General features: G+C 46.7%; 1 long non-coding RNA gene across 1 annotated transcript; it reads left to right on the forward strand.

The window, feature by feature from the left end:
- The first annotated feature begins 1,677 nt into the window (after window positions 1–1,677).
- Window positions 1,678–26,190, forward strand: LOC115086010. Its single transcript, XR_003855006.1, has 3 exons — window positions 1,678–1,711; window positions 19,744–19,865; window positions 26,129–26,190. It is a non-coding gene; the product is annotated as an uncharacterized LOC115086010 (long non-coding RNA).

Raw genomic sequence — 26,190 nt, forward strand, 5'->3', positions numbered from 1 at the left:
GTTGCAGGGTAGAAAAGGCAGTTCCACAGTCTCACCAGGTCCCAAGAGGGAGATGGGTCCAATAGTGGTCCTCGAAGCGGGGTAAGCCGAGAACCCAAGCATAGATGGAGGAGCCAATAGATCCGGTAGTAGTCCGCGGTGCAGGGTAGGCCGAGGATCTATGGAGAGAGAGATGAGACAATGCAGAGACAGAACAGGAGTGGCAGTACTCACTCTGATGCTGGTAGTTGTAGTATAAAGGAACCCCCGAGGAGCGGAGGTCCCGGACGAACAAGGCCCCCGAGGAGCGGGTACCGTAGGCATCCTGGTATTGATCCAATGATTTCTCTGAAAGTAATGTAGATAGTGAGATATCTCCCTTAAAGGATGATAGGTAGTTAGTGATTTCCCTGGATGCTCAGCAGATAGACAGTAATCTCGTTTAAAGGATGATAGGTAGTCAATGATCTCCCTGGAAGTTTAGTAGATAGTCAGTGAAATTTTCCTGAAAGTTTTGTAGATAGTTGGTGATTTCTGTAGGAGCTCAGTAGATAGAGAGTGATGTCCCTTAAAGGATCATAGGTGGTCAATGATTTCTCTGAAAGGTTGATATGTAGTTGGTTATTTCGCTGGAAGTTAGGTATATAGTCAATAATCTCCCTTAAAGGATGATAAGTACTCAGTGAGTTCCCTGGATGCTCAGTAGACAGTCAATAATCTCCCTTAGAGGATGATAGGTGGTCTGTGATTTCTATGGAAGTTTGATAGGTAGTCATTGTTTTCCCTGGAAGATCAGTAGACAGTCAGTGATCTCCCTTAAAGAATGATAATTAGTCAATGATTTTCCTGGAAGAAATAAGATAGTCAGTGATCTCCCAGAAGTTAGTGATGTCCCTTACAGGATGGTAGATAGTTAATAATTTTCTTGGAAGGTCAGTGGATATTCAGTGATCTCTCTTAAAGGATGGTAGTAGTCAGTGATTTTTCTAGAAGGTCATTAGACAGTTAGTGATCTCCCATAAAGGATGATTGGTAGTCATTGTTTTCCCTGGAAGCTCAGTAGACAGTCAGTGATCTCCCTTAAAGAATAATAGGTAGTCAATGATTTTCCTGGAAGATAAGAAGATAGTCAGTGATCTCCCAGAAGTTAGTGATGTCCCTTAAAGGATCATAGATAGTGATTTTCCTGGAAGGTCAGTAGACAGTGATCTCCCTTAAAGGATGGTAGATAGTTAATGATGTTCCTGGAAGGTTGGTAGGCAATTGTTGATTTCCATGGCAGGTCTGTAAGTGGTCAATGATTTTCATTGTTGGCTTTTATTGGGGAAAGGAGAAAGCATAATGTTATGTGTTGCAAGGAGGGATTTTAAAGCTGGTATAACAGACTGGAAGGAAAATGGCAGATCATTTGGTTATAATGGGAGGGAGAAGGAATGGAAAAGGGAAAGGTTGGACACAGTAGAACGTTGAAAAGTTGCTCTTTTAGGCTTGAAATCGAAGGAATGGGAAAGACTCCTAGATGGACAACAGGCATGAAGACCATTAGGATTGGAGAATGGGGAAAGGACAATTTGGTTTTTTTTTTGGGGGGGGGGGGGAGTGGAGGAGACAAACAATTAGAATGGGAAAAGGTGAGGGAAACAATACTTGTAGTGATAAATGCTGTTGAATTAATTTTTCTTTTTTTTTTTTTTTTACAGATGGGAAAATTAAATTTCCTACAGGATATGAGGTGCGTGATGATCTCTCAAATTTATTTAAGAGTTAGGAATATATGTGAATTGTCCATTTATAAATTAAAGAAAATCATTACAAAAGAGTTCTTGGTACCAAGTTTACATTCAAGGGATTAGCAAACTATTGACAACCTCTGTATAATCTGGCAGATGAAAATTTCTGGGACATTGTAAAACCTGAGAGTCAGAAGTAACCTGGGATTGTCTGTTTCATTAATGGACAACAGTGTCCTGGGATTCTGTATAAAATCTGAGGGTTAGATGTATCCTGGGAGTCTCTGTATAATCTGGGGATTAGCTGTATCCTGGGATTTTCTGTATAACCTGGAAGTTAGCAGATTCCTGGTACTCTCTGTAGAATATGTGGGTTATCCATATCATGGGACTCTTTGTAATCTAAGGGTTAGCAGTATCCTGAGATTGTCTGTATAATCTGGTGGTTAACAGTATTTTAGGACTCTCTGTATAATCTGGGGGTTAGCAGGATCCTGGGACTCTCTGTATAATCTGGGGGTTATCAGGATCCTGGGACTCTCTGTATAATCTGGTGGTTAGCAGGATCCTGGGATTCTCTGTATAATCTGGGAGTTAGCAGGTTCCAGGGACTCTGTAATATCTGAGGGTTAGCAGATCCTGGGACTCTCTATATAATCTAAGGTTTACCAGAAACCTGGGATTCTCTGAGTTATATAGGGGTTACCAGTTTCCTGGGAGTCTCTATACAATCTGATGGTTAACAGGATCCTCGGATTCTCTGTATAATCTGGGGTTAGTGTTACGAGCGCTGGGGCACGGTCGTTTCTGGAACGGGTGTTTTGAGCCCTTGAGCCATGGCACGACTGAGGGAGGAGCCCCAAGACACACCGTGGGAGGTGAGCTGGTGCGTGCATGGGTAACAAGGAGCAGGACAAGGCTGGAATGAAGACAAAGAGACGGGAGGTCTGACCCTTTACCAGACCTGCACGCCCCAGGAGGACCAACCATGCAATGTTGATCAATGAAAAGTCCTCCGACCGTTCCAAGCACTTTTGGACCTGCCGCTGGGTAATGGCAATAGGTGGCAGGCCAGACAGAGGACGAGGGCATACGGAGACCTTGGAACATGGCAGACACTTGGGTGAAGACTCAGGCGAAGACACTTGGACGTTTTCAAGCAAGGTTACTAGGCGAGGATGTAGGATCAAGGCACTGTAGACAAGGAGTCAGGAACAAAGTACTGGGTTGAGCCTGCAATGCAACATGCCCCACACAGTCCACCCATGGGACTGGTCGCGGACCACGCTGGGCTCGAGGCAGACTCCAGTCGAGGTATGACAGGCTGAGATTGGAACATGGCGAAGATACTGAAGAGGCCTGCACCGGGGTGCGCCCTAAACAGTCCACCCGCGGGACTGGTCGCGTCCACGCTGGTACGGAGCAGGTTTGAACAGAGTCTTTGGCATGGACGGACGCAAATGCAAGGAGCTCCAAAGACCGGGACAGGATTCAAGCTCAGGAGTCAGGATTCTCAAGAATTCAAAGACAACTCAGGATTCAAGACTTTGGATTCAAGCAGAAGTTTTCCGGAGGCTTGCACTGCACAGGAGAAGATGGCCTTGTACCGTGAGGCGCCCTGCACAGCCTGCCCATGGGCTGGTCGCGGACCACGACAACGGCACGCCGGGAAAATGGACATCAAGGATCCAAGGCATGGAGGCAGAGGCAAACGCAAAGGCATCAGGAAGGAACAGCGGACTTCAGGAACATGGAGACATCTGGACTTACGGATGAAGGAGCTCTGAGGACGGATGAGACCAGGACATCAGGAACATCAAGACGAGGAGACCAGGAACATCAGGATCAGGAACAAGAAGAACACGAGGCCATCATAGAAAAGGAGACCACTGGGGACCTGGACTGGCGAAGAGGACACAGACGACTGTGAAGCCCAACCCAAAGGCCCTGACTGAAGGCAGGCAGGGCCCTTTTATAGGGCTGAAGCAGGAAGTGGAGGATGACATCACTCCCACGGGCCCCGGGGCTTTTCCCGCCGCTGGCCCTTTAAATCTTGATGAGAGGTGCGCGCCCACGCCTAAGGAAAGGCAGGAAGAGCAGAAGATGGAGAGGAACGTTGGCGGCGTCCCCGCCACATGGAAGTCCAAACTGGTAGCATTCCTGCCGCGAAGAAGATGGAGAAGAGGCGGGCACAAGCAGGGACAGCCTCCCTGCTGTGGGAGGACCCTGGCAGTGGCTCCAGCCGTGAAGACGGAGTCAAAGCAGCAGCGGCAGCCCCAGCTGTGGGAAGAGGCTCCTGATGAGCATTCAGCCCTGCTGCACAGGGCAGAAGACAGCCGTGGCCTCCGGGCCACAGAGGATGGAGTTGGCGGTGGCCTGCCACATCTGGAGAGCAGGTGGGTGGAGGGGCTGCCCATGGCTCACCATAGGTAGGCCCATAGCAGTACCCCCCCTTAAAGACTCCCTCCCCAAGCCTCCTATCAACAGCTTGGAAGGGTGGAGGAGCACTCCATATTGTCAGGGGAAGATCAAAGGTCCAAGTACAGAAGTTGGTAGGTTCTTGGCGAGGAACTGTAGCGATGGTAATACTGTAGCTGAAAGCATGGTGAAGAATGTCGAAGGTCCAGGCAAGACGTAGACAAGACACTGAAGACACAAATAAGCAGGGTAGAGGATCGCAGGACAGCAGACTTGCATCTCACGTTCTGTAGATCAAGGTGGCAGAGGTCAAGGACAAGGAGTCTAGATTGAACAGGAGAACAGATGAAAGCAACATCTTGGAATGAGAACCGGTTCATGGTTCACAGTGGCGAAGACAAGCATCATCTTCACGGTGGAACAGGCATCAGGTTGGAATCTAGAGATGCGAGGATGGTACTCCAGGAGTGTAGGTAGACAACCTACGAGTGCCAGCTGCTCTTAAATAAGCAGTGGTGTCAGAAGGACTCGGGTGAACGTCCAATGAACATGACTTAGTTGATGGAGAGTTGATCTTGGAGGCAACTTCGCCTAAAAGAAGATGGTACATTCAAGGCTGAAGTAGGCAAGAATGAAAAAGCTCAGGATTGCAGCTTCTAGGCTTGCAAGGCTAGCTGAGAGAAGTCCTTACAGCTTGGTATGGAGTGAGTTGCATCTGGGGAAACCCATGAATTGCTTCAGGCACTTACAAGGTGGTGAAGTCACTCTCAGACTTGATGGTCAGTAGGTGTCGCTATAGCACTTATGCAAGGGAATGTTTGCTGAAGATGATTGCTCCGATGACTGTGAAGATGAAGTTCCCTTAGGACTGGGTCAAGGAGCCACTTATGACAGATGGAGCTTCAAGACACAGGCTTGAAGACAGCGGAGAATTTCATGGGTATGCAGTGAATCTCCACAGATGGATAGTCAAATGCAGGCAATGGTGAACATCCTTGCAGAAGTGAGTCACTGGTGGAAGACACAGGAGTTAAAGAATACTCAGTGATGTCATTGAGCTGTACGGAAGGTTTCCTGGGGCGATGGACTGATGGTAACCGCCAGTAGTAGGAGAGATCCCCGTGGCCTGCAGAGATGACATAAGGCAAGGCAGGTATATATACCCTGCCTTGCCACTTCCCCTTTGCCTCGGCAACAGGTCCCGCTCTTCTCTGAGCTGCAGGTTGCTTTATGTTCCTGATCCTGCTCTGCATGTTTCTGATCCTGCTCCGTGTGTTCCTGGTCCAGCTGGTTCAGAAGGCGTTTGACAAAGTTCCTCATGAGAGGCTTCTAGGAATTGTAAAAAGTCATGGGATAGGTGGCGATGTCCTTTCGTGGATTGCAAACTGGCTAAAAGACAGGAAACAGAGAGTAGGATTAAATGGGCAATTCTCTCAGTGGAAGGGAGTGGACAGTGGAGTGCCTCAGGGATCTGTATTGGGACCCTTACTGTTCAATATATTTATAAATGATCTGGAAAGAAATATGACGAGTGAGATAATCAAATTTGCAGATGACACAAAATTGTTCAGAGTAGTTAAATCACAAGCAGATTGTGATAAATTGCAGGAAGATCTTATGAGACTGGAAAATTGGGCATCCAAATGGCAGATGAAATTTAATGTGGATAAGTGCAAGGTGATGCATATAGGGAAAAATAACCCATGCTATAATTACACAATGTTGGGTTCCATATTAGGTGCTACAACCCAAGAAAGAGATCTAGGTGTCATAGTGGATAACACATTGAAATCGTCGGTACAGTGTGCTGCGGCAGTCAAAAAAGCAAACAGAATGTTGGGAATTATTAGAAAGGGAATGGTGAATAAAACGGAAAATGTCATAATGTCTCTGTATCGCTCCATGGTGAGACCGCACCTTGAATATTGTGTTCAATTCTGGTCGTCACATCTCAAAAAAGATATAATTGCGATGGAGAAGGTACAGAGAAGGGTTACCAAAATGATAAGGGGAATGGAACAACTCCCCTATGAGGAAAGACTAAAGAGGTTAGGACTTTTCAGCTTGGAGAAGAGACGACTGAGGGGGGATATGATAGAGGTGTTTAAAATCATGAGAGGTCTAGAACGGGTAGATGGGAATCGGTTATTTACTCTTTCGGATAGTAGAAAGACTAGGGGGCACTCCATGAAGTTAGCATGGGGCACATTTAAAACTAATCGGAGAAAGTTCTTTTTTACTCAACGCACAATTAAACTCTGGAATTTGTTGCCAGAGGATGTGGTTAGTGCAGTTAGTATAGCTGTGTTTAAAAAAGGATTGGATAGGTTCTTGGAGGAGAAGTCCATTACCTGCTATTAAGTTCACTTAAAGAATAGCCACTGCCATTAGTAATGGTTACATGGAATAGACTTAGTTTTTGGGTACTTGCCAGGTTCTTATGGCCTGGATTGGCCACTGTTGGAAACAGGATGCTGGGCTTGATGGACCCTTGGTCTGTCCCAGTATGGCATTTTCTTATGTTCTTATGTTCTTCCCCAAAAGGTTCCCCAGTTCCTAACAAAACTGAATCCCTCTTCCTTGCACCATCGTCTCATCCTTGCATTGAGACTCCGGAGCTCTGCCTGTCTCTGGTGACCTGCGCGTGGAACAGGAAGCATTTCAGAGAATGCTACCCTGGAGGTTCTGGATTTAAGATTTCTACCTAAGGAGCTTGACAACACATTGCTAACTCTGAGCAGCAGAATTATAACAGATTACTAACTCCTCTGGAGGAGTAGATCTACAACAGATTGCTAGCTCCTTCCCTCTGGAGGAGCAGATCTACGACATCCGGTAGAGCCCAGGAGGTGGGAGACTCCGCCAAGTCCATGGCCTTGGCAACCAGTTGCGCTCGGGGGTGGACCCTTGTCCTGGAGCAGTGTAGAATGGCTCCCTGGTAGGGACTAGGAAGCACCTGCCCCCAGGGGGGCGGAGCACTGAAGGAGACAGAGGCTAGGATGAGCTTCACCACTGGAAGCCCGCGATCCCCGTGGGTGGAGCCCGTAGGGACTTGGGCCGCTTGGACTTAGGTGAGCCTCGCAGGGTCTCCTGGAGAGGTAGTAGAGCGGTGTGCCCACAAGCAGCAAGGGAGCGTGCGGTCGGTCACTAGGCTGTAGGTCTGGAGAACCAAGGCAGGCCAGTACAGCGTAGGTGATGACAAGGTAAGGGACAAAGCCAGAATCAGGAGATGTGGTCAATGGCAGCTGGGGTCAGTATCTGAGGATCAGTCCGAGGAGTAGTCAACGAAGCAGGGGTCAGGTTCCAGAAGTCAGACAAGGTCACAAGGCAGGCAGAGCCCAGAATCAAGGCAGTGAGCAGAATGGTCAAGGAACAAGCCGAGGTCAGTACCACAGAGACAGTCCAAGGGTACTACCTGGGGAGACAGGACAGACAGACGCTGAAACAGAAGGACGCTGGAACAGAAGGATGCTGGATAAGGCTGAAACAGTAGGGCGCTGGAACAAGGCTGGAACAAGACTGGAACAAGACTGTGAATGCGGAGGCAAACTAGTTCACTTACAGTGCCGACCCGATTGCCAAGGCAAGGAAGTGCAGGCAGGGACTTCCTTATATCGTACGTTCAATCAGGGCGCACCACAGAGCTAGGACCCACCCCTGGCCCTACAAGAGGCCGGGAGGTCTGCGCACACGTGCGTAGGGGTGTGACCAATGCCACTGAAGACGCCGAACTCCGGCATGAGGCCTGGTGCACAGTGGAAGGCCCAGCGACCGCCGCCGCAGAACGCCAAGGCCTGGAGGTGCTCGCGGCTGTGACCCGTGACCTGCAGAGGAGCTAGCAAGGTGAGCAGGCCTGTGCGCGGGCCATGCGCGGATGGGGCGTGCCACAAGAAACATAGAAACATAGAAATGACGGCAGAAAAAGACCAATTGGCCCATCCAGTCTGCCCAGCAAGCTCCCACACTTACTTTCCCATCCTTATCTGTTTCACCAACCACCAAGTTCAGGGGCCTTGTTGGTAACTGTTTGATTCAAATTTCCTGCCACCCCCTGCCATTGATGCCGAGAGCAATGTTGGAGTTGCATCAAAGGTGAGAATAAGGCTTAATGGTTACGGGTAGTAACCGCCGCATCAAGCAAGTTACCCCGATGCTTGTTTACCCAGACTGTACAGATCCATGCCTTGTTGGATGTTGTCTGAATGTAAATCCTCTTTTCCACATTTCTCCCTGCCGTTGAAGCAGAGAGCAATGCTGTATATGCATTCAAAGTGATGTATCAGGCTTAATTGGTTTAGGGTAGTGTTATAGACCTGCTCCTCCAGAGGGGAGGAGTTAGCAATCTGTTATAGACCTGCTCCTCCAGAGGGGAGGAGTTAGCAATCTGTTATAGATCTGCTCCTCCAGAGGGGGAGGAGTTAGCATTCTGTTATGAATCTGGCTGCTGGATACTCCTGTTGAAGGAGGAGTTAGCAATCTGTTGGTGATCACCCTGCCAGGGGGCGCAGTTAGCACTCTGTTACGGATTTTGCTAAGGAGTGCTCTGCTCCTCCAGGGAGGGAAGGAGTAGCAACTGTTATGCTTTGTTCCTGTAGACAGATGAGCCAGCAGCCTGTATGATCCCTACAGGGAGACAGCTATGTGATATGGATCAGCTTCCACAGAGAGAGGAGTAATGGTCTGATGTGGGTTGGCTCCCACAGAGTGGCAAATGATAATGCCGCTCTATTAGTGTAAGGAGTAACACTAAGTAGAAATAGTGAATCCCTGGTCCAATGGCAGTTGACAGCGCCCTCAAGTGGAGATCCTGAGAGGGATCATCGGCTAGGCTGGAGTATTGAGACAAACACAGATAGTTTTTTATTAGACTGGAATTAGAACCACCAAGGTGGCAGTAGTGAGTTGATGTGCCTGGCAGGGCTGAAGTCCCTTTGATACTGGAACTACGATCTCTGAGCTGCTGAGCTGTAAGGAGAGACTATAGGTAGTGAGTAGACAGTGTATGCTGGGCATAACCAGTGGAAGATGATACACTCACAATTGTAGATCTCTGTAGTGTCTTCTTTATGCAACAGAGAGTCTTCAGTATTCAGGAACAGGAGCCACAGGTGAGTACTGGTTCCAATAGGGAGTCTGAAATAGAACTCACAATATCTGTGTATGGGATGACTTCTGGAATAGAAGAGAGGCTAGAAGAGATTTAGGAACGTAGGCCCTCGTGGAGCGAGTACCGGTTCCTATCTGCAATCTGCAATGGAAACTCACGAGCTCCATACCTGCCATAACATCTTAGACTGAAGGGAGCCGTAGAACAAGGGCCCTCGTGAAGCGAGTACTGATTCCTATCTGTAATAGGACTCACTGTGTTCACGTCTGCGATCGCTTCCAGGTAATAGGAGTCTTCTGAGTCTTCGGGAATGTAGGCCCTCGAGGAGCGAGTACCGGATCCCATCCAACAATCTGAAATCAAGAATAGAGAGAGCGGAGCCCCCGAGGAGCGGGTACTCCTGGAAAGTTTGAAAAGGCCGAGCAGTGGAGAAAGACTTCCCCTTGCTGACTTGGATCGTTGTTGCAAGTAGCCTGGACTGCCGAAGCAAGTCCCGATGGAGTTCCTTGCTAACTCATTTGTAGTTAGTAAACAAAGACCTTTTAAATTGAAAACGGATGATGTCACTACAGGGAGACACCCCCGAAGTTCACGCCCTTGCTGGTACAAAATCTGGAGCGCACGCGCACCCTTACATCATCAGGAACATGGCGGATCCATAGCATCAAGCCAGCCTAGGGATACTGGGACCAAGAGGCGGGGAGAAGCTGCGGCTGCATCTGTCCGTCTGAGCCAAAGGGAGTCGCCACAAAGATAGAGAGGGTGGAGTGAGGGCGAGAATAGGCACGAACGCAACAGGTAGTAACCGCCGCAATAAGCAAGCTACCCCCATGCTTATTTGTTTACCCAGACTGTGTAGTTCAGTCTTTGTTGGTTGTTGTCTGAATGCAAATTCTCTTTTCCACATTTCCCCTTGCCGTTGAAGCAGAAAGCAATGTTGGAATTGCATTAACCGTGTGAAGGCTTATTGAGTAATCACCAGGTAGTAGCCTCCATTCCAGCAAGCCACCCCCATGGCTCTTCTCTTCATTCCCATCCTCCAGCCTTTATGGATCCACAGTGTTTATCCCATCCTCTTTGAAATCCTTCACAGTTTTAGTCTTCACCACTTCCTTCAGAAAGGCATTCCAGGCATCCACCACCCTCACCATGAAGAACTTCTTCTTGACATTGGTTCTGAGTCTTCCTCCCTGGAGTTTCAAATTGTGACCCCTAGTTATACTGATTTTTTTCCAATGGAAAAGGTTTATTGTTGACTATGGATCATTAAAACCTTTCAAGTATCTGAAGGTCTGTATCATATCACCACTGCTCCTCCTCTCCTCCAGGGTATACATATTTAGGTTCTTCAATCTTTCCTTATAAGTCATTTCATGAAGACCATCCACCTTTTTGATCGCCCTTCTCTGGACTGCCTCCATCCTGTCTCTGTCTCTTTGGAGATATGGTCTCCAGAATTGAACACAATACTCCAGGTGAGTCCTCACCAAGGCCCTATACAAGGGGATCATCACTTCCTTTCTCTTACTAGATATTCCTCTCTCTATGCAGCCCAGCATTCTTCTGGCTTTAGCTATCGCCTTGTCACATTGTTTCACCGAATTCAGATCGTTAGATACTATCACCCCAAGGTCTCTCTATTGCTCCATGCACATCAGCTCTTCACCCCCCATCAAATACAGTTCTTTCAGATTTCCACACCCCATATGCATGACTCTGCACTTCTTGGCATTGAATCTCAGCTGCCATATCTTCGACCACTCTTTCAGCTTACTTAAATCCCGTCTTATTCTCTCCATGTCTTCCGGTGTGTCCACTCTGTTGCAGATCTTAGTATCATCCGCAAATTGATAAACTTTACCTTCTATCCTGTCCGCAATGTCACTCACAAAGATATTGAACAGGACTGGTCCCAACACTGATCCTTGTGGCACTCCACTTAACACCGCTCTCTCTTTAGAGTAAGTTCCATTTACCATCACACATTGACTTCTGTCCGTCAACCAGTTTGCAATCCAGGCCACCACCTCAGCACTCACTCCTAAGCTTCTCATTTTACTCACAAGCCGCCTGTGTGGGACCATATCAAAAGCTTTGCTGAAATACAAGTAGATTACATTGAGCGCTCTTTTTTGAACCAATTCCCTAGTCACCCAATCAAAAAGGTCAATCAGATTTGTCTGATAGGATCTTCCCCTGGTGCATCCATGCTGCCTCTGGTCCAGCAATTCTTCTGACTGTAGATAGTTCACTATTCTCTCTTTCAGCAGAGTCTCCATTACTTTTCCCACCACCGAAGTGAGGCTAACAGGCCTGTAGTTACCAGCCTCTTCTCTGTTCCCACTCTTGTGAAGCGGGACCACCACCGCTCTCCTCCAATCACTCGGCACCACTCCCGTTTCTAGGGATCTATTGAACAGGTCACACAGCGGACCCGCCAGCACATCTCTGAGCTCCCTCAGTATCCTGGGATGAACCTCATCAGGCCCCAAGGCTTTGTCCACTTTCGTTTCCCCAGCTCTTCCCATACATTCTCTACTGTAAATGGAGTTACATCTACTCCACTCCCCTCCAGTTTCTTGTTAACTAGCGATGGTCCTTCTCCAGGGTCCTCCTTAGTGAACACCGAACTGAAGTATTCGTTTAATATTTCTTCCATTTCTTCATCTCTCTCCACACATTGATCCTTTTCATCTTTCAATTTCACTATACCACTTTGGACTTTTCTCCTTTCTCTGATGTCTCTGAAAAATGTTTTGTCACCTCGCTTTACCTCTTTGGCAATCCTTGCTTCCACTTGACTTTTTGCTGTCTTGATTACTTTCTTCTTCTCCCTCAGTTCCACCAGATATTCTTCCCTGTGATCCTTTATATTTCTTAAATGCTGTTCTTTCAGCTTTTATTTTATCAGCCACCTCCTTTGAGAACCAGATAGGTTTCATTTTTCTCTTGCTTTTCTTTACATTTCTAACATATAGATTAGTTGCCTTGGTAATTGCTCCTTTTAGTTTGGCCCTCTGTTGTTCCACATCTCTCTTGTTCTCCCAGCCTTTTAGTTCTTCCTCCAGATACTTCCCCATTTCAACAAAGTCTGTGTTTTTGAACTGCAAAACTCGGGTCTTCGTGCGACTTCTCCTATTCCTATTTGTGATATGAAACCATACTATATGATGATCACTGGTGCTGAGGTGGGCCCCCACCCGGACATTAGAGACATTATCCCCGTTAGTGAGCACTAAATAGAATATAGCTCCCTCCCTCGTAGGCTCCATTACCATTTGTTTGAACAAAGCTACTTGTAGGGCATCCACTATTTCTCTACTACTGTTAGATTCAGCAGAAGGGATTCTCCAGTCTACATCTGGCAGATTAAAATCTCCAACAATCACCACTTCTCCCTTCTTTCCCATCTTTTGAATGTCTTCAACCAGATCTCTGACAAGTTCTTCCATTTGATTTGGAGGCCTGTAAACCACTCCAATAAAAATGGACTGAAGAGAGCCGTAGAGATTAGGAACAAGGGCCCTCGTGGAGCGAGTACCGATTCCTATCTGTAATAGGACTCACTGTGTTCACGTCTGCGATCGCCTCCAGGCAATAGGAGACTTCTGGGTCTTCGGGAATGTAGGCCCTCAAGGAGCGAATACCGGATCCCGTCCAACAATCTGAAATCAAGAATAGAGAGAGCGGAGCCCCATCATCTTTTTTTTAGATTGGGCCATAGTGCTTCTTCTTTGCCCCATCTTCCTTGCAGCTCAGATGCTAGGTTATTGTTTTTGACATAAAGAGCCACTCCTACCCCTTTTCTGTCCTCTCTGTCCTTCCTTATACAAGATTGCTGTATCCCAATCATGAGATTCCGTGAACCACATCTCTGTGACAGCAACAATGTCCAAGTCCGCCTCCACCATTAGAGCTTGTAGATCTGGGATTTTATTGCCCAAACTGCGAGCATTTGTGCTCATAGCTTTCCAGCTTTTCTCGTTCAGGTTACTGCTTTTCTTGGACTCCTTTTGTGACTTATTTAGCTGAGTTTTGTTATCCACTTCACCCTTTTCCATTGCATTTGTATTTGGGGGGGAGTGACATTCTAATTTCCTTCTGCCACCCCCGGCATCTAGTTTAAATGCCTTATGACATAGGATTTATTTATTTATTTATTTATTTATTTATTTATTTAACAGTTTTATATACCGAATTTCTTGTAACAGGATTACAAATCAAAACGGTTTACATAATAACAATAACAGTGCCTCAAATAGTGCAATTACATAAAACAGAGGAATACAGAACTAGGATCATGAAACTGTTGAAACAAACCAGGGTATATATATATATATATATATATATACCCTTTTATATTTGAATTTTAGATTTGAATTTTAGATTTGAATTTATCTCTTGGGAACCTTTTTCCTGCCACAGACAGATGTAAGCCATCTTTGACAAAGAGTTTTTTACTGTTCAATACACGGCCCCAGCCCCCAATAAATCCAAAACTTTGTTCCTTACACCAGGATTTGAGCCATAGATTGAAGTTATTAATATGGCATAACCTCTCCATCCCCTTTCCATGACAGGTAACACTTCTGAAAAGGTAATGGCTGTCACTATGTGACTAATCTGCTTCACTAGAGACTGGAAATCTCTCTGTACGGCTTGGATGCTGTTTCTAGCAAGGTCGTTGGTTCCCAGATGAATGATAATATCAACTTTAGAGTCTTTGCTTTCTTCTTTGATCACTTTGACTATCTGAATAGCATTTCTGCTGGCTGATGATCCTGGGAGGCTTTTAACTGTAGTGTTTCCCTCGAAAAGAGTTCCCAGATTAGTGCCTCTGATGACAGATTCTCCCAGCACAATGAGCTTTTCCCCCCAGAGACCCCAGAGAAGCCATTAGTGCAATAAAGCTCACTTAAAAATATCAAATCAAGGGTAAGACCTAGGCAGTGAATGGGTCATGAGATCAATCACTCCCAACCTAACACACTCATAGCATTTAAAAAATCTTCACAAGTAGATGAAAAAGGAACAGAGTCAAGATGAAAATTAAAATCACCTAAAATAATAATGTGACTTAAGTTCATAATGAATGTCCATAAAAGCATCCATAATGTGGAATAGTTACTTTCTAATAACCCAGGAGGGAAATAACAGACAAATTAAAAAAAGCATCACAAGAATCATCTAATTTTAAGTCACATAAAGACAAAGATCTTTTAAAATAAAAAAAGAATACCACCACCACTTCTAGCTGGCCTAGGCTTACATAAAAAATGGTATTCATTAGGACACAACTTTGAAAGCAAAGCCTGATCAGAATCAAGAAGCTTAGATTCTCTAAGTCAACTAGAAAACAATGATGAAGATCAGTTCTTGGCCCAATTGTGCGAGCATAAGAACATAAAAACTTAAGAAATTGCCATGCTGGGTCAGACCAAGGGTCATCAAGCCCAGCATCCTGATTCCAACAGTGGCCAATCCAGGTCACAGGTACCCGGCAGGATTCCTAAATTACATAAGAACATAAGAACATAAGAAATTGCCATGCTGGGTCAGACCAAAGGTCCATCAAGCCCAGCATCCTGATTCCAACAGTGGCCAATCCAGGTCACAGGTACCCAGCAGGATTCCTAAATTACATAAGAACATAAGAACATAAGAAATTGCCATGCTGGGTCAGACCAAAGGTCCATCAAGCCCAGCATCCTGATTCCAACAGTGGCCAATCCAGGTCACAGGTACCTGGCAAGATTCCTAAATTACATAAGAACATAAGAAATTGCCATGCTGGGTCAGATCAAGGGTCCATCAAGCCCAGCATCCTGTTTCCAACAGTGGCCAATCCAGGTCACAGGTACCCGGCAGGATTCCTAAATTACATAAGGACATAAGAAATTGCCATGCTGGGTCAGACCAAGGGTCCATCAAGCCCAGCATCCAGATTCCAACAGTGGCCAATCCAGGTCACAGGTACCCGGCAGGATTCCTAAATTACATAAGAACATAAGAAATTGCCATGCTGGGTCAGACCAAGGGTCCATCAAGCCCAGCATCCAGATTCCAACAGTGGCCAATCCAGGTCACAAGTACCCGGCAGGATTCCTAAATTACATAAGAACATAAGAAATTGCCATGCTGGGTCAGACCAAGGGTCCATCAAGCCCAGCATCCTGATTCCAACAGTGGCCAATCCAGGTCACAGGTACCCAGCAGAATTCCTAAAATTACATAAGAACATAAGAAATTGCCATACTGAGTCAGACCAAGGGTCCATCAAGCCCAGTATCCTGATTCCAACAGTGACCAATCCAGGTCACAGGTACCCGGCAGGATTCCTAAATTACATAAGAACATAAGAAATTGCCATGCTGGGTCAGACCAAGGGTCCATCAAGCCCAGCATCCTGATTCCAACAGTGGCCAATCCAGGTCACAGGTACCCGGCAGGATTCCTAAATTACATAAGAACATAAGAAATTGCCATGCCGGGTCAGACCAAGGGTCCATCAAGCCCAGCATCCTGATTCCAACAGTGGCCAATCCAGGTCACAGGTACCCGGCAGGATTCCTAAATTACATAAGAACATAAGAAATTGCCATGCCGGGTCAGATCAAAGGTCCATCAAGCCCAGCATCCTGATTCCAACATTGGCCAATCCAGGTCACAGGTACCCGGCAGGATTCCTAAATTACATAAGAACATAAGAAATTGCCATACTGGGTCAGATCAAAGGTCCATCAAGCCCAGCATCCTGATTCCAACAGTGGCCAATCCAGGTCACAGGTACCCGGCAGGATTCCTAAATTACATAAGAACATAAGAAATTGCCATGCTGGGTCAGACCAAGGGTCCATCAAGCCCAGCATCCTGATTCCAACAGTGGCCAATCCAGGTCACAGGTACCCGGCAGGATTCCTAAATTACATAAGAACATAAGAAATTGCCATGCTGGGTCAGATCAAAGGTCCATCAAGCCCAGCATCCTGATTCCAACAGTGGCCAATCCAGGTCACAGGTACCCGGCAGGATTCCTAAATTACATAAGAACATAAGAAATTGCCATGCCGGGTCAGACCAAGGGTCCATCAAGCCCAGCATCCTGATTCCAACAGTGGCCAATCCAGGTCACAGGTACCCGGCAGGATTCCTAAATTACATAAGAACATAAGAAATTGCCATGCCGGGTCAGATCAAAGGTCCATCAAGCCCAGCATCCTGATTCCAACATTGGCCAATCCAGGTCACAGGTACCCGGCAGGATTCCTAAATTACATAAGAACATAAGAAATTGCCATGCTGGGTCAGACCAAGGGTCCATCAAGCCCAGCATCCTGATTCCAACAGTGGCCAATCCAGGCCATAAGAACCTGGCAAGTGTATTCATCATACAAAAAACCCCCCAACTTTTCAAACTCTGAGACCTCAGTAACAGCAGCAGAAACACCTTCCAGTACCAGATACTATTTGAAGCAACTCACAGTTCTAACAAAATAAAACTTAGAATCTATATAGCAGACTTGTCATACCATAAACAGCACTAACTGCAAGCAGTCAAACGGTAACATCTTACCTATGAAGAGGCAGGATTGGAAATATTACAACAGGCCCTAAAATAACAATGCACCGTCTATTAGGGAAACAGAATAAATCAGGCTCCTGTAGATCCCTAAATAGCAAACAGCCACTTCCAGAATACCTCATCTTGGTCACACATGCGGATGGATTAGAGCAGACCGATCACATGGCTGCTGGCTGCACCTCAGAATTGGATTGGGCAGTGATTTGGTTTCTCCCTGCCCCGTGCAATGTATAAAACTGGGGTGATGTCTGTGTCTCTGTTGCATGCACATCCTTTGGAATTCTGCACCCCAAATGAATGACTTTGCGCTTCTTTGTATTGAATCCCAACTGGCAAACCTTTGACCATTCCTCGAGTTTTCATAGACGATTTTTCATTCTCTCTGCTCAGGCAGGTCCACTCTGTTGCAGATCTTAGTGTCATCCACAAAAAAGACAAATCTTTCCTTCCAACCCTTGCTCAATATCACTTAACATAGACATTGAACACAACCTGAACCGATTCTTTGGCCACTCTTTTCTCTTCAGATTAGGCTCCATTTACCACCACTCACTACTGTCTCTCAGTCAACTAATTTGTAATCCATTCCATCACCTTGGGACCCACTCCCAGGCTTCTCCTTTTATTCATGAGCCCCCTATGTGGGACCATATCAAAGGCTTTACTGAAATCCTTCCTGAATAGCGTGAAGGTCAGAAAAACTTTATCCCAGCCACTACATCCCAATCAGTCGCCTCTGTGACTGCTTCTAGATCCATGACTTTATCTACCATAGTATGAGCATTAGGGTATATAGCTTTCCAGATTTTGCCCCTTTACCCCATTTTTTATACAGGTGTTTAATGTTTTACTTACCTGAGGTCTTTCACCTTCCTTAAGACTTTGTTCACCCATTCTTGATAATCCTAGTTTAAAACCCACCTTAGTAGGCTTGTCAGTCTGTTCTCAGTAAGTTTTCCAGTTTATTCTATCGGGAATTCTAAGCTGACTTAGAAAATAGCCACTGCTAATACAAGCATCAGTAGCATGGGATCTATTTAATGTTTGGGTAATTGCCAGGTTCTTGTGGCCTGGATTGGCCTCTGTTGGAATCAGGATGCTGGGCTTGATGGACCTTTGATCTGACCCAGCATGGCAATTTCTTATGTTCTTATGTAATTTAGGAATCCTGCCGGGTACCTGTGACCTGGATTGGCCTCTGTTGGAATCAGGATGCTGGGCTTGATGGACCTTTGATCTGACCCAGTATGGCAATTTCTTATGTTCTTATGTAATTTAGGAATCCTGCCGGGTACCTGTGACCTGGAGTGGCCACTGTTGGAATCAGGATGCTGGGCTTGATGGATCTTTGATCCGACCCAGCATGGCAATTTCTTATGTTCTTATGTAATTTAGGAATCCTGCCGGGTACCTGTGACCTGGAGTGGCCACTGTTGGAATCAGGATGCTGGGCTTGATGGACCTTTGATCTGACCCAGCATGGCAATTTCTTATGTTCTTATGTAATTTAGGAATCCTGCCGGGTACCTGTGACCTGGATTGGCCACTGTTGGAATCAGGATGCTGGGCTTGATGGACCTTTGATCTGACCCAGCATGGCAATTTCTTATGTTCTTATGTAATTTAGGAATCCTGCCGGGTACCTGTGACCTGGAGTGGCCACTGTTGGAATCAGGATCCTGGGCTTGATGGACCCTTGGTCTGACCCAGCATGGCAATTTCTTATGTTCTTATGTAATTTAGGAATCCTGCCGGGTACCTGTGCCCTGGATTGCCCACTGTTGGAATCAGGATGCTGGGCTTGATGGACCCTTGATCTGACCCAGTATGGCAATTTCTTATGTTCTTATGTACTTTAGGAATCCTGCCGGGTACCTGTGACCTGGATTGGCCACTGTTGGAATCAGGATGCTGGGCTTGATGGACCCTTGATCTGACCCAGTATGGCAATTTCTTATATTCTTATGTACTTTAGGAATCCTGCCGGGTACCTGTGCCCTGGATTGCCCACTGTTGGAATCAGGATGCTGGGCTTGATGGACCTTTGATCTGACCCAGCATGGCAATTTCTTATGTTCTTATGTACTTTAGGAATCCTGCCGGGTACCTGTGACCTGGATTGGCCACTGTTGGAATCAGGATGCTGGGCTTCATGGACCCTTGGTCTGACCCAGTATGGCAATTTCTTATGTTCTTATGTACTTTAGGAATCCTGCCGGGTACCTGTGACCTGGATTGGCCACTGTTGGAATCAGGATGCTGGGCTTGATGGACCCTTGGTCTGACCCAGTATGGCAATTTCTTATGTTCTTATGTAATTTAGGAATCCTGCCGGGTACCTGTGACCTGGATTGGCCACTGTTGGAATCAGGATGCTGGGCTTGATGGACCCTTGATCTGACCCAGTATGGCAATTTCTTATGTTCTTATGTACTTTAGGAATCCTGCCGGGTACCTGTGACCTGGATTGGCCACTGTTGGAATCAGGATGCTGGGCTTGATGGACCCTTGATCTGACCCAGTATGGCAATTTCTTATGTTCTTATGTACTTTAGGAATCCTGCCGGGTACCTGTGACCTGGATTGGCCACTGTTGGAATCAGGATGCTGGGCTTGATGGACCCTTGGTCTGACCCAGTATGGCAATTTCTTATGTTCTTATGTAATTTAGGAATCCTGCCGGGTACCTGTGACCTGGATTGGCCACTGTTGGAATCAGGATGCTGGGCTTGATGGACCCTTGGTCTGACCTAGCATGGCAATTTCTTATGTTCTTATGAACCTTAGAGACAATACTGCATCACTGACCCAAGTATACAGTGCTGGTGCAATAGATTTTGCTACATGGAGCAGAGATTTCGATTTATTTAAATTTATGAATTGCCTAATCGCAAAAAGGTCTGATATCTGTGTTATTGTTTTTTCAGCCATATTGTATTGAAGGTAACGTAAGTCCATATGTATGCCATGATAGCAATTGGATCTGCGGCATGTACGCTACGGGAGTTGAATCATTTTACAATATATGCGATCTGTGCAATAAAATGTGGTAAGTACATACTTTACTGACTCCTGGAATGCCTCAAATTCCTTGACTATTGAGAACATTGAATGAGCACCACAGGGAATCTACAGAGAAGGAAAGGGCACAAATAATAGTGACAAGAGTAACAATTCACACTCTGAAAAGCAACAAAGCAGCAGCAATAGTTGCATGAAAACCATGAGGTTTAGAGTGCAAGGAATGGCAAACAGCAGAGTGGTATGAAAAAAAACCCAGGTGTAGAGTGTAAGGTATTGCAAACAGAAGAGTGCATCAAAACCCCCAAGGTGTAGATTATAGGGTATGGCAAATACCAGAGTGTTATCAAAAGCCCTGTAGAAATTGATCCATTATAACTAGGGGTTATTTCTGAATCCATAGTTCATTTCTTTGCTCAGATGTAAAGAAAAATACAGCTAAGACAGCTTCTGTAATTACTTCTTCTTTACTATTATCATGTACACAGAGAACAGCTTGTAAAAATAGAGAAACAGTTCTAACATATGCAGATAAGAATTCATCTTATATACCTAATAGTACTTCTGCTTTACTCCCGATGTTGCGACCGGAAGTAAAGCAGGTGCGGCCGCTAGCTCATGAGAAAGCGTGAGCCCCTGAACCACGGCACGACTCAGAAAGGAGCCCCGAGCCACACCGTGGGAGGTGAGCGCATGCAAGCACGGGCGGAGCAGGAACAAAGCAGGACTGGAACTAAAGCAAGGAACTTGGAACAGGCACCAAGCAGGATCAGCCCTCTGCTGGACCTTCACGCACCAAGGAGACCCAGCAATGCAATGCTGGTCTCAGGAGTAGCCCTCCAGCCACTTGAAAGCCCTTTCAGACTCGCCGCTTGGGAATGATGAGTGCGTGAGGCCAGACGGAGGCTGAGGGCAGGAACAAGATGAAGACTTGGAACTTAGAAGGACTCAGACGAGGACTCAGGTTACTCAGAAAACTCAGACGAAGACTTGGAACTCGGAAGGACTCGGACAAGGATTCAGATTACTCAGAAGATCTCAGGCAAGGTTTCAGGACTCAGGTGAAAGTACTGGGTGAGAACTGCATCGCAGCTTGCCCTACACAGCCGCCCATGGCTGGTTGTGGACCACGCTAAGCACGAAGCAGACTCCAGGCGAAGTAGTGGAACTTGAGACTGGAACATGACGAAGATTCAGTAGAGGCCTGCACCAGGGCTTGCCCTACACAGCCGCCTGTGGCTGGTCGCAGACCACGCTGAAGCGGAGCAGGTTCTGGCAGAGTCTTGGGCATGGACGGATGCAGGCAAGGAACTCCAAAGACCGGTACAGGATTCAAGACTCAGGATTCAAGACTCGTAACTTGGAACTCGGAACTCAGAACCCGGAACATTAAAAACAAGGGTCTTCTGGAGACTTGCGCTACAGACGATAAGAAGGCCTTGTACCGCGAAGCGCCCTACACAGCCCCCCCCATGGACTGGTCATGGACCACGATGGTGGCACGCCAGGAAAGTGGACGCAGGAAACTGGGAACTGGTTGCAGAGGCGAAGATGAAGGCATCAGGACTGAGACATCAGGAACACGGAACATCTGGAACATCAGGACTCAGGAACGGCACCACAGAACATCAGGACATGGAACAGGCGACGAAGGAGCTCTGATGAAAGACGAGACTAGGAACAACAGGACGAGGAGACCAGGAACACAGAATGAAGCCATTTAGACAAGTGAAGACCACGGAGGACCTGGACCGGCACAGAAGAACATGGACAACCAAGAAGTCCGATCCGAAGGGCCCGAGGAACTGGAATTGAGCCCTTTTATAGGGCGGAAGCAGGAAGTTGAGTGAAGGCTGACTTCCGGTAGGGCCGCGGACTTTCCCCACCACTGAACCTTAAAATACAGTGAAGAGGCGCAGCCACATGCCTAGAGGAGGGCCCAGGAAGTGGAACAGGACCAAAGACAGTGGCGGCCTCCAGGTCGCGAATACAACAAGCAGTCAAAGGCGGCTTCTGAGCCGTAGGATGGAGTCAGCAGCAGCAGCGGCTTCCCTTGCCACAAAGAACAGGTGACAGGCACGGCCTCTGGTCGCCCAAAGATGGGGTCAGCGGCAGCCTGCCTTGGAAGGTCCCGGCGGCATCGGAATCAGCAGCACTAAGCTGTGAAGATGGAGTCAGCGGCATCCAGCTGCACAAACAAGGCCTCAGGGAGCAGCGAGCAGCAGCAGCCCAGCTGCGAAAAGATGATCTCAGCGGCGGCTTCCCCACCACGGAAGCAAGGTGGCGACTGCCCCACCGCACAGGAGGACAGTAAGAGCCCCTCCTGTTCTGAGAGTGGCGTCGGCCGCAAAGCAGCGGTGGTCCGGAGCGGCGTAGGCCGCAACAATGGAGTCCTGCGGCATCGGGCCGATGGCGGTGAGTGGAGACCTGCTTGCGGGATGGGGTCCTCGAGCAGGCTCGTAACACTCGATGAGGTTAGATTTTATTTCCTAGCAAATCAGACTAATACTTTCATTGCATTCATTGATTATGCACTAGCTTCATGTTTAATCATTTCTAATGGCTAACTCCCAATATTATGCAAAGCTAAGCACTTTTTTGATATAAACAACTTCCAGTTTTAACTATTTTATCTGTATACATTTTGTTCTGCCTTAAGCATTTCTGCCTTCACCTATAAGCTACTGCATTGTGTCAAATGTTAGCCTATCATGATATCTAAAATACAAAGACCCACAATCACTTAGGTCCTCTAATCACCACAATTCCTCACTTTTTAGCTATTAAATCAGGCTAAATTGCACCACACTAGTCTCAGTATCCAATGGATTTCATTCATCGTCAACATCAACAGGTATGAACTTATCTTCCACAGGTGCAGTAGAAACAGCCCATTGTCTTCAGGGCCATAATGTTAGTGGCTCTAGACACATTTTTTTTCTGTTAAGGGACAGGAAACATTATCCACAGAAGCACCAACACTATGACACCAGGACCACCTCAGTAAGTTATTGCCTACCCAATCCTCCAAACCAGGATCTTATTCCCAAGATATCCCAATCCCATGATCCCCTGCTCCAGAGAGTAAGACTTGATCAGCCAATTCCTTAATATGGGCGATAGATTATTGAGTTTTACCTGAGTTGTCAATATAAGCACAAGAGGAAACATTTATAACCATACAGATACCTCTTTTTCTAGCAAAAACATGTCTAATGCCATACTATTTTACATTACTGCGGCCTGTTAAAGAGGCCACTTCCTGTTGAAGCAACCCAGAGATCTCACTGTTTCATTTGCCAAGTCTTGTACAATAGGAAAAAGATTGCTAACAAACCAAAGGGGTAGATTTTAAAAGGGTGCGCACGGGCATACATGTGCGCACGCTACCCGGTGAGTGCACATGTAGACCCGATTTTATAACTTGCACGTGCAAGTTATAAAATCAGGGGTCGGCGCGCGCAAGGGGGTGCGCAAATGTGCACCTTGTTTGCGCCGAGCCACGCTGCCTTCCCCTGTTCCCTTCCCCCTAGCCTGACCTTCCCACCCCTTCCCCTAACCTTTTCCCCCCTAGCCCTACTCTAACCCCCCCCCCCCCCCGGGTCCTTTGTCTTACCTTTTGCGCCTGCCTCTGGGCAGGCACAAGTTGCGCGCGCTGGCAGCCTGCCAACACGCAATCCTCTGACACAGCGGCAATGGCCGCTCTGTCAGAGGCCTCTGGCCCCGCCCCTTCCCTGCCCCCGGACCGCCCCTTTAATAAAGCCCTGGGACTTAACACGCATCCTGGGGCTTTACGCTCGTCGCTGGGCCTTTTGAAAATAGGACCAGCGCGCATAACCCTTTGAAAATCCGGCCCATACTATTTCCATAATTCCCAGGAGGAAGCATAAAGGCTCTGAGAAAAGCAAAGAACCCTCCTCCTTGTAGGAGAGCGTTCTCTCTTTAAGATGGGGGTGAACATCAGGATGTTAAGTCATTTCTAGCAATGATGGCATTTAGAGGTCAGAAAATATAAAAATCTGAGGAATTAGATACTCAACAGTATATAACCCTGTATCATTTACCTCAAGACATTTATGGGCATAATGGTGACCTAAGAAGAAACAGCAATCTATTAAAAGACAAACGTCAACAATTTCATAAAGCCAATAACAGGGGTGTCCTAGAAAAGGCCAAAGTGATTGAATAAAAAGGGCATTCACAAGAAAAATGCAATGGAAATCATCTATTCCACATCATGGAAACAGGCGTCAATGGTTTTTCCATTCCTGCTCTGCTTTGATGTGATCTAATGGGGGAAGTAATAATACTTTATCTTCATTGTGGTCATAGAACGAATGATGTGGGATAGGATAAGTGGCATTGTCAAAACAACAAACTCCTTTATCCCTGCAATCATACTCAAGAGTTTCAAAAGTATATTCATTTCTACCACAGTTAGCAGAAATAATATTAGTAAAGTTTAGTTCATAAAAGTACTCATCTTGATTCATGGCTTGAAAAGAAGAGAATCAAAAAATCAGTCAAAAACACCATTTTGCTGACACACCTGTGAAACTTTGATGCAACAGGGAGACACAGAGAGGTATATAGAGGAGACCTTCAGGGACATTGTAGAGAAGTCCAACCTCCAATCTCCTGTGCTGCCTTGGAGGAGAAAGGTCACCTGGAAGGAGAGCATCAGCTTGATGAGGAGGGAAGCAATCCTGTAGCTAGGACCTGCCCTCAAGATGATGTAGTATCCTCTAGCACTGAGAATAGTTCTCCAGGAGCACGGACCCAGGAGGGAAGACTGGGAGCTCAGATTCATACATTATACTTGGAAGGAGAGCATTAGCTTGATGAGGAAGGAAGCAATCCTGTAGCTAGGACCTGCCCTCAAGATGATGTAGTATCCTCTAGCACTGAGAATAGTTCTCCAGGAGCACGGACCCAGGAGGGAAGCCTAGGAGCTCAGATTCATACATTATACCGGGAAGGAGAGCATCAGCTTAATGATGAAGGAAGCAATCCTGTAGCTAGGACCTGCCCTCAAGATGATGTAGTATCCTCTAGCACTGAGAATAGTTCTCCAGGAGCACGGACCCAGGAGGGAAGACTGGGAGCTCAGATTCATACATTATACCTGGAAGGAAAGCATCAGCTTGATGAGGAAGGAAGCAATCCTGTAGCTAGGTCCTGCCCTCAAGATGATGTAGTATCCTCTAGCACTGAGAATAGTTCTCCAGGAGCATGGACCCAGGAGGGAAGCCTAGGAGCTCAGATTCATACATTATACCTGGAAGGAGAGCATCAGCTTAATGAGGAAGGAAGCAATCCTGTAGCTAGGACCTGCCCTCAAGATGATGTAGTATCCTCTAGCACTGAGAATAGTTCTCCAGGAGCAGGGGCCCAGGAGGGAAGACTGGGAGCTCAGATTCATACATTATACCTGGAAGGAGAGCATCAGCTTGATGAGGAAGGAAGCAATCCTGTAGCTAGGAGCTGCCCTCAAGATGATGTAGTATCCTCTAGCACTGAGAATAGTTCTCCAGGAGCACGGGCCCAGGAGGGAAGACTAGGAGCTCAGATTCATACATTATACCTGGAAGGAGAGCACCAGCTTGATGAGGAAGGAAGCAATCCTGTAGCTAGGACCTGCCCTCAAGATGATGTAGTATCCTCTAGCACTGAGAATAATTCTCCAGGAGCATGGGCCCAGGAGGGAAGACTGGGAGCTCAGATTCATATATTTCACCTGGAAGGAGAGCATCAGCTTGATGAGGAAGGAAGCAATCCTATAGCTAGGAGCTGCCCTCAAGATGATGTAGTATCCTCTAGCACTGAGAATAGTTCTCCAGGAGCAGGGGCCCAGGAGGGAAGCCTGGGAGCTCAGATTCATACATTATACCTGGAAGGAGAGCAGCAGCTTGATGAGGAAGGAAGCAATCCTGTAGCTAGAACCTGCCCTCAAGATGATGTAGGATCCTCTAGCACTGAGAATAGTTCTCCAGGAGCACGGGCCCAGGAGGGAAGACTGGAAGCTCAGAAGGACAAATTTAGCTGTCAGCAATGAAAAGCTTTCACAGACACATTTTTAACTGGCTGGCATCCAAAGTTAGTCTGGTAAAACGTTTTAACCCTGACTTGCTAGTAATTATCCCAATTATAATGTTATACTTAGTGTCAGGCCAAGCTATGGATAGCCTAGAAAATGGCCTGCTTCTTAGTTAGTTAGGAAAAATTTGAATTTGTGCTGAAGAATTGTTGGTTCTCTTTGGAAAATGACAATATTTGTCTTCTCTCCTTTAGGCTTTATGCTGCCAAGATTTGTGTACTACATCAAGGAAGATGTGACCCTGAACCACAACCAG

Source organism: Rhinatrema bivittatum, chromosome 2 (genome assembly GCF_901001135.1).
Source record: "Rhinatrema bivittatum chromosome 2, aRhiBiv1.1, whole genome shotgun sequence".
Taxonomy (NCBI): Eukaryota; Metazoa; Chordata; class Amphibia; order Gymnophiona; family Rhinatrematidae; genus Rhinatrema; species Rhinatrema bivittatum.